General features: G+C 45.4%; 1 protein-coding gene across 3 annotated transcripts in view; it reads left to right on the top strand.

The window, feature by feature from the left end:
* ARHGEF9 (Cdc42 guanine nucleotide exchange factor 9) overlaps nucleotides 1-14,638 on the top strand; it is a 286,157-nt gene that overhangs the window by 89,612 nt on the left and 181,907 nt on the right. The window lies entirely within an intron of this gene.

Genomic DNA, 14,638 nt, shown 5'->3' with positions numbered 1-14,638 from the left:
GCTTTTTCCTTATCCTTTGTGGCAATAGAATGGAAATGATCTCAGCAGCATGTCTATGCAACTGGTTTCTTTACAAAGCGCTTTTCTCATATACAGTTAATTTGCAGGGCTGTTTCACACCATGATTGAATTTCGAACTTCTGTGCACATGTTGTAGTCTAGGGCTTGCAGACTAGGTTGTGGAAATGTGTATTTTGATAAGAATTGCCTGGTTTCTCCTGACAGCGTAAGACCAACCGTCAGACAAAGTGAGATGGTAGATTCTGGGTAATGGTACAGGTGTCCACCAACTTATGTGCAATCAACTTGTGCGTATACATGCATCACGGGAAATAATTAAATAATTCAATTCAAACCTGGAAATGGTGGGCGAGAGCTGGAGAGTACTCGTGACTCCTGAAGAGACCCTCCTCCGAGCCTGAAGAGGATGTCAATGAGAGTGGTGAAAGCCCTGAAGAGACAGGAGGGACAGTGGGACTTTGTTTATATTGCTCAGCCTTCCCGTCAAATAGCTTATGCGTGCAGTAGTGCAGCTGCAGCCACCAATTTTCCACGCGTCCTCCAGCCTCCAGCTGGCTCCCAAGCCTCCATCCTGGTTGCAGATATTTTTGGATACAGTATTTTTGGTCTGGATTGGAGAGAGTGGCAGAGAAGGCGCTTAAATGGTATTTGGAGGGTGCTCCCCACGTAACACGATTTTCGCTTATGCAAACAGGGACTCTGAACGTAACCTGCTGTACTTTTTAAATACGTTTGGCTTCTGTATGTGGAATGTGGGGTAGGAGGCATGAAAAATAGCCTAGAGCTTGTCTCCTGAACCTCAGACCTTGAGACTTTCTGGTGGCATGCAGATTCAGAGTCCCGGAGTTCAGCCGTGGTGCATCATTTAACAGGAAATGGTTATTGTAAGTGCTTACAACTGGTTATTGTAAGTGCTGCCAGTTAGGATAGGAGGTAAATTGTGGATGCAGCAAATCTTTTTTAAAAAGATAAGGAAATCACATGCCTCTCCTCTCTATTTCAGAATTACCACCCTCTTTCCAGTGTGTTTACAAAAAGGTTTTATTATCACATGTATTTGTGTTTTACACTCAGTGTTTTGACCTTGAAATCCCTATTCAGAGAGAAAGAGATGCTTACTGGAGGAACATGCTGAAGAAAGGAAGTAATGTAAACTTAAGAATGGGGGAGAAGGGCAGGTGATGGGTCCCTGTGTCAGGAAAATTTTTGCATACTTCCATGAAACGCCTGGTGTCCCTTAGGGCAGTGGTGAGATAATGACATATTCACCCATCAAGTATATCGTAGAGGAACCTTATAGGCGCTGTTCTAAACTTCAAAAGTGTGTGCAGAGGCTATACATGTTTATTCTGTACTCATTTGCTATATGGAAAGGATTACTTGGCTTGACTGTGCGTGATGGTTTTTATTTTTTATTTTTACACAGCTTGGGAGAAAATGCTTTTCAAGGGATTGCAGCTGTACTTTGGACAGTAACATCTGGGAAGGAAAGGCTTGCAGAAAAGGGTTTTCAATTTTGGGAGCCTCTTTATCTCCCTGCCAAGGCTGGCACCTTTAATTGCTCCTTGTTTCTTCATTTATTGTGTCAGCTGAAATATAATCCATAGAGAAGAATCCCATTAATTGGGGGACAGAGGTGGAGGGAGATGGTGAATCTTGTCATTCCATTTACATTTGGCTTTGATTAAAATGCCTGCCTGCATATTGCAATAGGTCCCTCACAAACAGACAGAATAAAGGTAAAGGGACCCCTGACCATTAGGTCCAGTCGTGACCGACTCTGGGGTTGCGGCGCACATCTTGCTTTATCGGCCGAGGGAGCCGGCATACAGCTTCCAGGTCATGTGGCCAGCATGACTAAGCCGCTTCTGGCGAACCAGAGCAGCGCACGGAAATGCTGTTTACCTTCCTGCTGGAGTGATACCTTTTTATCTACTTGCACTTTGTGCTTTCGAACTGCTAGGTTGGCAGAAGCAGAGACCAAGCAACGGGAGCTCACTCGGTCACAGGGATTCGAACCGCCGACCTTCTGATCGGCAAGTCCTAGGCTCTGTGGTTTAACCCGCAGCGCCACCCGCGTCCCTAACAGACAGAATATATCCCTGTAAAAATGGGGATTGGCAAGGGGGGTCCAGTGGGCAGGTAGGGCTGACAAGTGGAGTAAGCATGGGCAGCAACTCCTAGTTGCCTGCGGTGTTGGCAAAGGCCTAAACAAAGAAAACGACACTGTTGTTCATCGAGAGCGGATGTGACAGTGTACAACTCATCTTGTTGTACAGTATACAAGCCCTATCCAGGCATGCTGTCAAGTGCATCATATTGTACTATAACATTACCATTTCCAGGAGCTGGCTCTATCTGATGCATAGTTCTGGTCAGCCAACTTTAATAAATCATATTCTCTATTCATTCAAGAGACGAAAATACACCAACCATAAATTACCATATCCACTGTTTTGTTGCCCTTGTGTGATAATGAAACCAGTTCCTAGAGTTGATGTGCATTCTCATGGCTAACATGTTAATTTACCATCTCCATCATCTTGTCAGCATTGCGAGCCATAGGAGAAAAATTTTAATGCAGAGATTTCACATGCTTTTAAAATGAATCTTGGGAAATCTCCTATGACAATATTCCATGCACTTGAATGAATCTGAAAGCGTTTTTAAAAGCTTAAAAATAAGAGCTCTGTTCAGGTGTTTGAAGCAAATGAGTGGGGACTTGAAAAGAGGAAGTGTGCTGTGCACCAGGGCTGGTTCTACCATTAGGCAGAGGGAGGCAACTGCCTCATCTTTATAACCACTCTGCAAGGTAGGCTAGGTTGAGAGACAGTGACTGGCCCAAGGTCACCCAGGGAGCTTCATGGCTGAGAGGGGATTTGAACCCTGGTCCAACTTGCTTAACCATTACATCACACTGACTCTCTGGTGGGTAACACAGATTTCAGTCATTGGTCCATCTAGCTTAATATTGTAGCTCAGTGGCAGAGCTTCTGCCTCACATGTAGGAGGCCCCAGGGTCAATCCCCAGCATCTCCAGGTAGGGCCAGACACCTGTCTAAAACCATTGAGAGCAGCTGCCAGTCTCTGTAGACAATACTGAGGTAGGTGGACCAATCAGGTAACTTCCTATGTGACTGGCAGAAGCTGCCCAGGACTTCAGACAGGGTTCTTTTCCAGGCCTACATGGAGATGCTGGGGATTGAACCTGGGACCTTCTACATTCAAAGCTGATGCTCTAGTACTGATCCAGGCCCTTCCATAAAGCTGCAGCTCAAAGGAAAGGAGGCTGCAAAGGGAAACCCAGTTGACACCATGGAAAAGAAGCTGGACTTGGCACTCCACCCTACAGCCCATTCATATGGCCACATTTCCATATAAACACCCCTACCATGTGGTGGCCATTTTAGTCATAATGTTGGGACTCATCAAGCTACTGATTCTTCTAACCTCACTTTTTAGGCTGTGCAGTGGGTCTTTCTGGTGCAGCTCTAGCTGCTGTTAATAGCGTCTGTCCCAGCATGATTACATCTTTGGTTGGTACTTGCTAGCTTTCAGACTGCCACCCCTGACAACTATGTGCCTCTGCCATATGAAGTTCAAATGAGAGTGTCCTGTCTGAAATGCATACTCAAATACCTCTTGAGCCTTGTTCTCCATCCAACTGCTGATGCATGTTGTTCAGAGCCTGAATTACAGCACTTCTTAGAGCATCTCCTAAAATCTTCCATTGGGTTTATAAATCAGGTCTGCCAAGTTAAAAGAGGCAAGCGGGGTTTGTAAGCCTGGGTGTGGTGATGGGAGCACTTACGGTTCCATCCATCTCCAGTAGCCCAAAATAATATCTGTAAATCAGGACCAGCTAATTATGGAGCTCCTTGTAAGGTTTGTAATGCTGCAGTGAGATTTGCAGCCCTTCGCCTTGGTAAAAGATATCTATTGAATCTTCGTGGAAGGTAGCAAAAATGTGGCTGCTCAAGCACACAAATATTGGTCTATTTAAAAATCAATAGCACCTACCTGCAAGTAAATGCCATCATGACAGAGTTGCCAGAAGCTTAAGGCTGGATAAGCCCTGTATAATGAAGGGATTTCTTTTCGGCAAACATAAGCCCAGCTCAGAGAGAGATGGAAGCATCCAACTAGGGGTAGACAAATCAGACTGTTTCTGGTCCCTGTCAATTCTGGTCCCTGACAACTCCCTTCAAGTGGAAAACTCCCTGCAAATAGAAGACTAGATGACACATAAAAATGGGCTGGAGCTTTGCTGTTTCTCTGCTGCTTTCTTTTTATATGGGGGGGGGGGCATTGCAATTTGACTTCACCCATAGGCAGTCTGAAGTAGAACAGTCCTCTCTGTTTCCTCGGGACTCTGCCGCCCCACATGGTCACATGTGCAGACCCAAAGTTTGGCACTTAGCTAATGACCAGGAGTTGCAGCCAGAGGTGGGCGAGATTGCCCCTGCTCACCTTGGACTGACTGGAATAAAACTGACTCAGAAAAAAGCAGAACAGGGCCATCAAAATGTCCAAGCGAATGGAGCGATCCCCCCCCCCCCCCATGAGGAAAGGTTGCCGCATTGGGGACTTTTTAGTTTAGAGATGGCGCAGGTGAGATGTAATATGACAAACGTTTATGAAATTATGCATGGGTGGGATGCAAGAAGTGGATAGAGGAAAGTTTCCCCTTGTTTCTCATAACCCTAGAACTCATGGATATTCAAGGAATTTGAATGTTGAAAGATTAATGACAGAAAAAAATGAAAGTTATTCTTCACGCAGGGAGTGGTTAAACTATGGAACTTTCCTCTCTGACAAGGAGGCAGTGATGGCCACCAACCTGGATGACTTTAAAATGAATTCATAGAAGACAAGGCTATCAGCGGCTATTAGCCACAATGGTTAAGTTTTGCCTCCATGGTAGGAAGCAGCTATGCTTCTGAATGCCAGTTGCTGTGGACCACAGGAGGGGAGAATGCATTTGTACTCTGGTCCTGCTCGCAGGTTTCTCATGGGCCACTGTGAGAGCAGAACGCTGGATTATACGGGCTGTTGACCTGATCCATCAGGCTCTTCTCATGTTCTCACGTTTCTTAATCTGAGGTTTGAAAAATATTCCCCTCGCCTCCCCCAAATACCCTCCAAACCTTAAGGCTTTAACTGGCCAGAGAATGGGACTAGAGGCAGTGTGTGAGGGGGAGAGCAAATGAATGAAGCTTCTTTCCCCTGGTCTCTAGAGATGGGGAAGAAATTCAATTCAGTTTGCATTATGGGCTTATCTAATTTTCACTTTCCAAAAAAAGATGTGTGCAGCAAAACACAGCCATACTTTGAAATTTGCCCTCCTTCAAATGTTGCAATGCAATTCTCTAGCCGTGTAATGTGTACAAAAGATGGATATAACAGGACAAAATGTTCCTTAAAGTGCTTATAATAGTGAAAACAACATGCAAAAATATTACCGTACTTTTCCGTGTATAAGGCTACGTTGGTTTTTTTACTTTAAAAAATGTTTAAAAGTGGGGGGTAGTCTTATACAATGGGGCAATCTTCCCCCCATTTTCTTAATTTTGAGTACCCCTAAATAGGGGGCGTCTTATACATGGGGGCGTGTTATACACGGAAAAATATGGTATGTTAGAGAAAATTACTATGCAAAAATGTGTGTATTATGAGAAATTGCAACCATTTTCTTTCTGTCCCCTAACCACATGGGTTACACAAGCAAATAGCATTAAATGTACTTTCCTATGCAAAGCAAAAGCAAAAACCCTTTTGGGCTGCTTATCACTTTCTTTTCTCTCCCCCCTTTTTAAAAAAAGATGGAAATTCTGCATCTGCAGTATGCTGGTTTCGTAAACATCCCTCTGTGCTAATAGCAAGTGCAAACCTGCTGTGGGGAGAAAGCATTTAATATTCACAAGGGATGCACTACTCTCTGTAACAACTACTGCTTATTTCTAGAGGCAGGAGGAGGAGTAGAAGTCGGCAGTCACAGTGTCTGTGGACAGGGTCCCTTCTGGGTGATGCCCCCTCCAAATTCCTTTCACTTCGCTTTTTTTTAATGCATATGCAAGGAAGCGGTGTAAATGCTGCATTTCCAGAGAGCGAAAGATGAGGGTGGGCTGCTGGCGGTATTGTCTCTTAGTTTGCATGGTGCATGGCGATAAAGAGGTTGGGGTGCTCTTTCTTGCTCCGGCTTTGGAACTGCTGTATTTTCAGCTCCTTGCAGGGTGCTGAATGAGCGATTTGTTTTAGAGGAGATGCTTTTCCGTTTGCTGTTTTTCGAAACATGGCTGACACTGTAATTCTCTCCTCGGGGTGGTGATGGTGGGGAAGATTGTCAACTGCTGCATGGGGAGACGTGAGCTGTATTTAATCATGACAGTAAGCAACAGCCTTCCTTATCTAAGGTGAGGAGATGACAGACAGGAGAACAGGAAATGGTGTGAATTTATCTGGGTTAATTAGTTTTAATGCCAGTGCAAGAGTCAACTCTGAGGTTTTATTTGCATGTGTGTAGAAGTGCCAGAAATCTTCACCTGCTCTTCCCCTTATGTCTCTTTCTTCAGTCTCAAGCTCTGCACATTTCAGGAGCATCAATATATACTTCCCCCATGCATTAACCAATCACTACCCAAGGACTGTAGCTCAGTGGTAGAGCACCTGCTTTGCATGCAGAAGGCCCCAGGTTCAAGGCAGGGAGAGACTCCTCTCTGAAATTCTGGAGAGCCACTGCAACTCAGTGCAGGCAGTACTAAGGTAGATGAGTAAAGGTCTGATTCAGTAAAAGGCCACCTGTGTTACTATTCTGGGGTCTTGTTTGAGATAGAGCTGGGCCAAAACCCTCTCTCCAGTTTCATCGAAATTCTGCAAAACAAAATGGATCCCTGCAAAACAAAACAGGATGCAATTTTGTGCTTCTTTTTGCAGAGGATTTCCCCAACATTTTGGGTTCTGTTCCTTCCTCCCATACACACTTAACTTACATTAATCTGTTGAGGTGACTGAAGGTGCTTTTGTTTCCAATGTTAAAAGAAAGGTTTCTGCCTAGCCTAGCGGCACTTGGCTCTGTCTGCAGCTACTTGCTAGCTATGGTTCCTGGAATGCTTTGGGAATGGAAGCAAAGGTGCCCTCATAATGTACCTCCTAGGAACCCCGGCCAGCAAAATGTGCTCTGGAACATCTGGATGGCACCAGATTGGCGAAGGTGCTCAAAAGGTTAAGAAATGGTGAGCAGCAGTCCCTGCTTGAACAATATGGGGAGATTTCTTCTCCACCCTCTTCTTGAGGGGCTCCAGCACATCAATGTATCTGTTCCCATATTCAGTGGTATCTCTAGTTCAGGGCCAGGGAACCCTTTTCAGCCTAGGGCCTGCTTTCTTTCATGATCAACTTTCCAGAGGGCACATGCCACTGGAGGGAGGGCGCAGAGGCAAAAGTGGGCAGAGCAATAGATGTGATTCCTGACCTTTGTGTGGTAGGCTATATGCCACCCACCCACAGAAAAACCAGATGTTTCTACACAAAACTCTTCATTTTCTTCCACCCAGGCAAAGCACAAGGCTTTGTTCAAGGACACTCCAGGAGGGGGCAGGACCAGGGCTAGTGAAGGGTGTGCCCTGGGGAGGCCAGGTAGAGAACTATGGAGGGCTGCATTTGGTGTCTGAGACTCAGGTTCCTCACCCCTTCCATGGCTTGGGAACGAATGACTTGGTTCAAGCCCTTGTAGAGAGAGCATTGTGCAGCACTGGCCATCAGCCTCCCACAGCTGAGTGCTCCAAGCTTTTTGGTATGGAAAAACGGAATTAAGATCATGACAAACCTCAAAAGGGAGAGTGAGGGGCAAAAAAACCTCATCCCCCTAGGGTGGAGATAGATTCCTGGGATGTTCACGTCACATATGTAAGCCTATGACTTGATATAAAGGTGATGTGAAGCTCACACATGTACACAGCTGGATCAGAGCCGGGCCCCTTCTGTCTGGGCCCCTTCCTGCCTTCTGCTGATGTTCCTCTCAGTCACGCTCATTATTTCACCCTCACCCTCAGATCTGGGTGGGCAGGTGCATGCAGGTATAGCCTTCCCCTTCCGGCTGTGGGCTCTCACCAAGCTCCCCTGGGAAGTGCCTGCTGCTCAAAGTAGAGAGGTCACAGTTTTGATTTGTATAAAGCAGCTCTTTACATGGAAGGGGAATGACTTTTATTCCAGGAAGAGAAAGTGTAGTTTAGGGACTCCCAGCTTTAGGCTCATGGGCACATTTGGAGTGTGTGTGTGTGTATGCATATCAAACTTTATTAGGAAATAATTGATTTTAGTAGAATAGGAGAAAACATCTATTTTTCAAGTTGATAGCATAAAGACCAATTTGGCAAAATTCAAAATCTATCTTAAAAGTTAGGATGGTACTTAACTTGGCTTTTTGTGCCTGCCACCTTGCTGCAGTCTTTAGGAGAGAGATTTGTGTGCAAACCTTTTGCTATTTTCCTTTTTCCTGATCTTGACATGTGTCCAGTCAAAGACCCATCCAGTCTAGCATCATGTTCTTGCAGTAGCCAAGCAAATATACACAGACACAGAGTGTTTCATAGGAGGAGCTGGGAGATTTTTAATTATTATTTTTTAAAGCAAAGCAAAGAGGGAGCTGTTTCAAGCTGTCATGCCACATTAGTGTCTATCATCAGCTCAAACCGCTCAGGGTGGATGAGTTCAAGAAAGATCCACGGAGGGGCGGGGAAAAACAATTGGTGTGTCTGCATGACCATAGTGTGTGTGTGTGTTTAAAAGAGGCAAGTGATTGGAGGAGCTGCTGACTGCATCACTTTGACTGGATAGAGTCAGGAAGTGGAGTGACAGGACAAGTGGGGACAGGGTGCAGGTTTCCATTTGTTTACCCTGCACTGCAGGGTCAAGATCTGGATTAGCCATTGTTGGAGGGCTATCTGTGCTGGAGGCCCACAGTTGGCCCTGGGGACTCCTTGGTGCCTCTGCCTTTCCACCTGCCCTCTCTGAGCATGCAAGCAGTGACCAGAGGGAGGAAGTGTAGCACCATCTTGTATGGAAGAACTATAGGTCATTGGTAGAACCTTGTGTGCGAAGGTCCCTGGTTCAATCCCTGGCATTTCCAGGTGGGGCTGGGAACCGTGCAGTATGGCTGAAAATAAATAAAGCAACACAAACCTACTGCTGTCGATTTTTGTTGCTTCCCATTTAAAAGTGATGTGTGTATGGCTCAAATATATATAGATGACGCTCAACTTTTGCTGGAGCTACATTCCAGGCGTAGTGCATAAAGCTAAAACACACTCTCCCTGCACCTTCAGATGTTCTTCCAATACCACACACACACACTCCAAGGTTACTAAACACTCTCGCTGTACCTCCAAACACTCTCCCAAGGTGAGCGCAATGGTGAGTGGAATTAAGAATAGGATTTCCCCCTCCCAGATGCCCAACCCTTTTTATTTATTTTTATTTTTATCAGCCAAGCATGCAAAGCTGAATTTGCACAGGTTAAATGCACGTAAGCTGCAAGTCGACTGTGTGTGTGTGTTTCCCATTTTTTCTTCATGAAGGAGGACCTTGTGTGTTGGATTAGGAAACCTGGGTTCATATCCCTAGTCAGCCTTGAGCTGACTGTGTGATATTAGGATGGAAGCCTGTCTCAGCCTAACCAGGAAGGCTGGTCCATAAGGGCAAATGGGGCACTTCCCCACTCACTTTGTTCTCAGTCAGCCTCACCCCCGACCTGCCTGTCTTCTCACTCACCAGCTGAAGGAATGGCCCTGCTATATCAGCTTCCTTCTCCTCTTTGCAGTGTTGCCTTTGTAGAACTTTATTTTTCAACTCTATGTGCCTTCCAAGGCTCAGATAAATTCTACTACATCTGACTGTTACTCATGGCCCCTTGGAAAAGCAAAGTAAATGCATGCATGCTTTGTTTGTGTGTCAGTGTCTCTAGGTGGGGGCTGATCTGGGAGAGTAGGGAGAAGGTACTCCAGCACTTGCTCGAGAATTCATACGTGCCCATGAGCCTAAAATGGTTGTTAGCTCCTGCTTTGTCAGTAGGAAGAGCAGAATCAAATCTTCATATAGTACCATTGAAAGCTGTGCAGAATGAGAAAGCTTTCTTTTTTTAAAACTGCTTACCTGAAACTAAGCAGATATGGCAGACAGCCTAAATTTTCTTATTGTGTGTGTCTTCACTCCTTATTCAGAGTGTATTAAAACACCGGGGATGTGTGACCTGCAAGGGTGTCAGGCTGGCATGTGAATGCAGAGTGGTGGAGGGTCTAGTTTGATTCAGTGGATTTTTCAAAGCATGCCCTGCATCTTGGGAGCACCACCCTCCAGACCCAGGCTTACCACACGGGTAGCCAACATATTGTGGGCTCTGACTCCCATCATCCTGGACTATTGGACATGCTGACTAGGGCTGGTGGAAGTTGCAGTCCACATCTGGAGGGCATCAAGCTGGCTTTCCTGGTTTAGCAGCAGAGAAAGAGGATTTTTTATTTTATGTTTTGGCCTGCTGCTGATGTACTTGATCCCTCTGACATTAATGTGTGAGGAAGTGGGTTGCTGAAGGGACTGCTGGCGCGAAGATGGAAAAACGGTAGTGAACTGAATATCAAGCAGGATGCGGCAGGTACCGCCCAAACTGCAGCTGCGGTGCTGTAGTTGTTCTGCAATTAGGTAGAATATTGCCAAAGGTGAATGCTAAAAGGGGGTGGGCTTGAGGAAAAGGGTTTGCAGTGTGCAGTTTCACAAGTCGATTGATCCCACAAGCTCTGAGAGTCCTTGATAATGACTGGATCAGACCCAAAGGCCTATCTCAGTGGTTCCCAAACTTTTTCAGGCCATTTGCCCTTTGTTTTCATGAACTCATGTACTTGCAGTTATATTGTATATTAGTGTATATTAGTATCTATTATTGTTACTATTATTATTTAGTACTACCTGACATTTTCAGAAGGTAAAATTAAAATTCTTTGGTTTACCACGAACAGTTTAAGTGCTTTTTCATCAAGAACAGATTTACCAAGCTAAATGTTTTCCAATCACAAAAAAATTAAAAGCAGGTTTGAATTCTTCATACCCCAAAACGTATTTTTAAGACCCCTCACTGAAGAAATTTGCAAAAAATAAGTTTCAGCCCCTTAAATGACACACCATAATACCACGGTGATATTCAAAACAGTAACAATGAATTTCACATTTATTCAATAGCTGATAGAATGGGTTGCCGCATCTGGGTGGGTAAGACCCACAACAATTAATAAATGTGAATCCACAGACCCCAAAAGGTTGGTGACCCCTGCTGCATGACCTCACATGTTCCTTGAAAAACTGGACAGATTTTACAACTGTCTGAGAATCTATTTAAGGCTGAGGATTTGCAGATGAGGTATAAATTATCCTGAATTGGGTAGATCTGGGTGGTGCCCATAGCAATCAGGAGAACCCAAGCTATAGCAACCGTGATCTGTTCCTAGGCAATGTGCTGCTTTGATGGGTATCAACAGTCCCTAAATTACACAGGATATTATTAAAGTGCCTGTGCTGTCTTTGGAGAGCTGTTACAATATGCTGTCTCCATCAGAGGCACTCAGCAATAGATCACCGTGGATTTGCCCAGTAATTACATAATACGCTGCTTGCTGCATGATTCTCTAGCCTCTGTTTTAGTGTGTGAAAGAACAAGAGCCCATCTATGTCACCAAAATGTTGAACAGTGCACTTTTGAAACAGATTTTCAATACCTTCCTTTCACTCATCTGATAGCGTAGTACAGAGCAGAGAAACCTTTCTCAGCCGGAGGGTCACAGTCCCTTCTGGGCTACCCTGCTAGGGGCCACATGTGGGCAGGGCCAGAAGTAAGTAAGTACAGTGGTACCTCGGGTTAAGTACTTAATTCGTTCCGGAGGTCCGTTCTTAACCTGAAACTGTTCTTAACCTGAAGCACCACTTTAGCTAATGGGGCCTCCCGCTGCTGCCACGGCCGTGAGATTTCTGTTCTCATCCTGAAGCAAAGTTCTTAACCTGAGGTACTATTTATTGGTTGGCAGAGTCTGTAACCTGAAGCGTCTGTAACCTGAAGCGTCTGTAACCCGAGGTACAATTACTGAGGTAGAGCAATTAATATACATTTTATCTGTGAGCAGTAGGCTGGCTAGTTTCTGCATACCCTCGCATACACCCTTCTTTATTCTCCATTCAAGCAAGCAATAGCCATTATCAGAATTAAAGATTGCATTCCCTCCAACATTTGTCCAGTGAAATTAGGGACGTCCTGTTCAGGTTGTTGTTGTTGTTGTTGTTTTAATGTTGATACCCCACCCATCTGACTGGGTTGCCCAAGTCACTCTGGACAGCTCCCAACATAAATAAAAGCATAATAAAACATTTAAAAAGCTTCCCTATACAGGATTGCCTTCAGACAGCTCAGGGTTCATCCTAAGGAAAAGTGGGACGTTCTGGGATCAAATCAGAAACCAGGATGACTTCTGTAAATCCAGGACTGTTCCTGGAAAATAGGGACACTTGGAGGGTCTGAGATTGAATTCCAGCCAAGCAAAACCACTCAAGGAGGGTGTGAAGTTGGGCCCCTGAGGGGTGTGGCCTGGAGGACTGTATTTGACCCCCTAGGCCTCTGGATCCCTGCCCAGAGGTAGCATTCAGAGACCCTGTTGGCAACTGTCTTCCCCTGCAGTGGCATTATTCCCATATTTAAACACATACAAACATAAGAAGCCTTCTGCTGGATCAGGGCAACAGGCCATCTAGTCCAGGGGTAATCAACCTTTTTATACCTACCACCCACTAATGCATCTTTCTTGATGGTAAAATTTCCTTACTGCCCACCAGTGCTCGATGGAAGGAGGATTCAGCTTGTTCCGTAGAACCCCCTACCGCCCACCTAGAATCCTGAAACGCCCACTAGTGGGCGGTAGGGATCAGGTTGACAACCCCTGGTCTAGTCTATCATCCTGTTCTCACAGTGGCCAATCAGATGCTCCAATGGGAACCTCACAAGAAGGACAGGAGCACTCAACCCTCTCCCTTGGCTTCCATCAACTGGCATTCAGAGGCAAACTGTCTCTGACAGTGGAGGTAAACCATAGCTATTGTGGCTTTCAGCCTTCAATAGCTTTAAAGGTAAAGGTAAAGGGACCCCTGACCATTAGGTCCAGTCGTGGCCGACTCTGGGGTTGCGGCGCTCATCTCACTTTATTGGCCGAGGGAGCCGGCGTACAGCTTCCGGGTCATGTGGCCATCATGACTAAGCTGTTTCTGGAGAACCAGAGCTGTTTCTGGAGAACCAGAAGTGCCGTTTACCTTCCCGCCGGAGCGGTACCTATTTATCTACTTGCACTTTGATGTGCTTTCAAACTGCTAGGTTGGCATGAATTTCTCCAATCCTCTTCTAAAGCCATCCAAGTTGGCGGCCATCGCTGCCTCCAGTGGGATTGAGTTCCAGTGGGAGTTAGTTGCATAGTTTAACCACGCAGTGCATGAACAAGTACTTTATTTTATCTGTCCTGAACTTTCCAACTTTCAGCTTCACTGGGAGTCCACATGTTCTAGTTATCAGAGAGGGAGAAAAAGCTTTTCTCCATCCATCCACTTTCAACATTCCTTACACAATTTATATAATAAATTTATAAATTAGAAGTTTATATAACTTCTATTTTGTCATCTCTTACTTTGCTTTTCTCTAAATTGAAATGTCTCAAGTGCTACAACTTTTTCTCATTGAGGTGTTGCTCCATCCCCTCGGTCATTTTGGATGCCCTATATGTTCTGCTATAGGCCATGTCCATTTTGCATGTGTGCGACCACCAACACATGCACCATTTTTGGCCTTGGAAGGGGGTGGAACGGGGGCAAGGGTGGGCTTATGCGCAATCCAGCGACATGCACAATGACCTGGAATACAACCCCTGCACAAATGGGGAGTTGCCTGTATTGGGTACTTCTTGTTTTCATAGTTTTTGTTTCATAGTTTATTATTCACTGCTTTGGGAATTTCCAGATAGAAAGCTGGTTTGTAGATCTGTATCCATGAATAGACCAGCTGATCTTTCATTTCAGGCACATGTATGTAGATTATGATCAAGCATGATAGCCAGTCTGGCAAACTGGATTTGAGGGTGGAATGGAGTTAATACGGAACCCGGTTCACATAGTTCTGCAGGCAGTTCTGCCTTGAAAAGGAACAGCATCAGCCTCTTGTCACCTGGCCGGTCTGATAACCCCACATCCTGCCCACTCTTCTCTCATCAGCCAGCATGGCCAATGGCCAATGGCCAGGGATGGTGGGAGTTGAAGTCCTGCAACATCTGGAGCAGCCTAGTGCCCTTCAGATGCTGTTGCACTCAACTTCTGATCAGCCCCAGCAACCATGGCCAGTGATCTGGGATAATGGGATCTGGGATAATCTGGAGTGTAGGAACATAATAACACCCCCCCCCCTTAAAAAACATTTATAACATAGCATACAGTGAGCCTGCTGGGCAGCACATGAATGATGGGAACTGATCTCACAAGTCTGCAGCAATCAAGAGGCAAATGAAGAAAAAATAAAACAAACTTTTTTGAGGGCTGGAGACTAGGA

This window comes from Podarcis muralis, chromosome Z (genome assembly GCF_964188315.1).
Source record: "Podarcis muralis chromosome Z, rPodMur119.hap1.1, whole genome shotgun sequence".
NCBI classification, from domain to species: Eukaryota; Metazoa; Chordata; class Lepidosauria; order Squamata; family Lacertidae; genus Podarcis; species Podarcis muralis.
The sequence above is the reverse complement of the archived record's forward strand: the minus strand, read 5'-3'. Positions and strand labels throughout refer to the sequence as shown.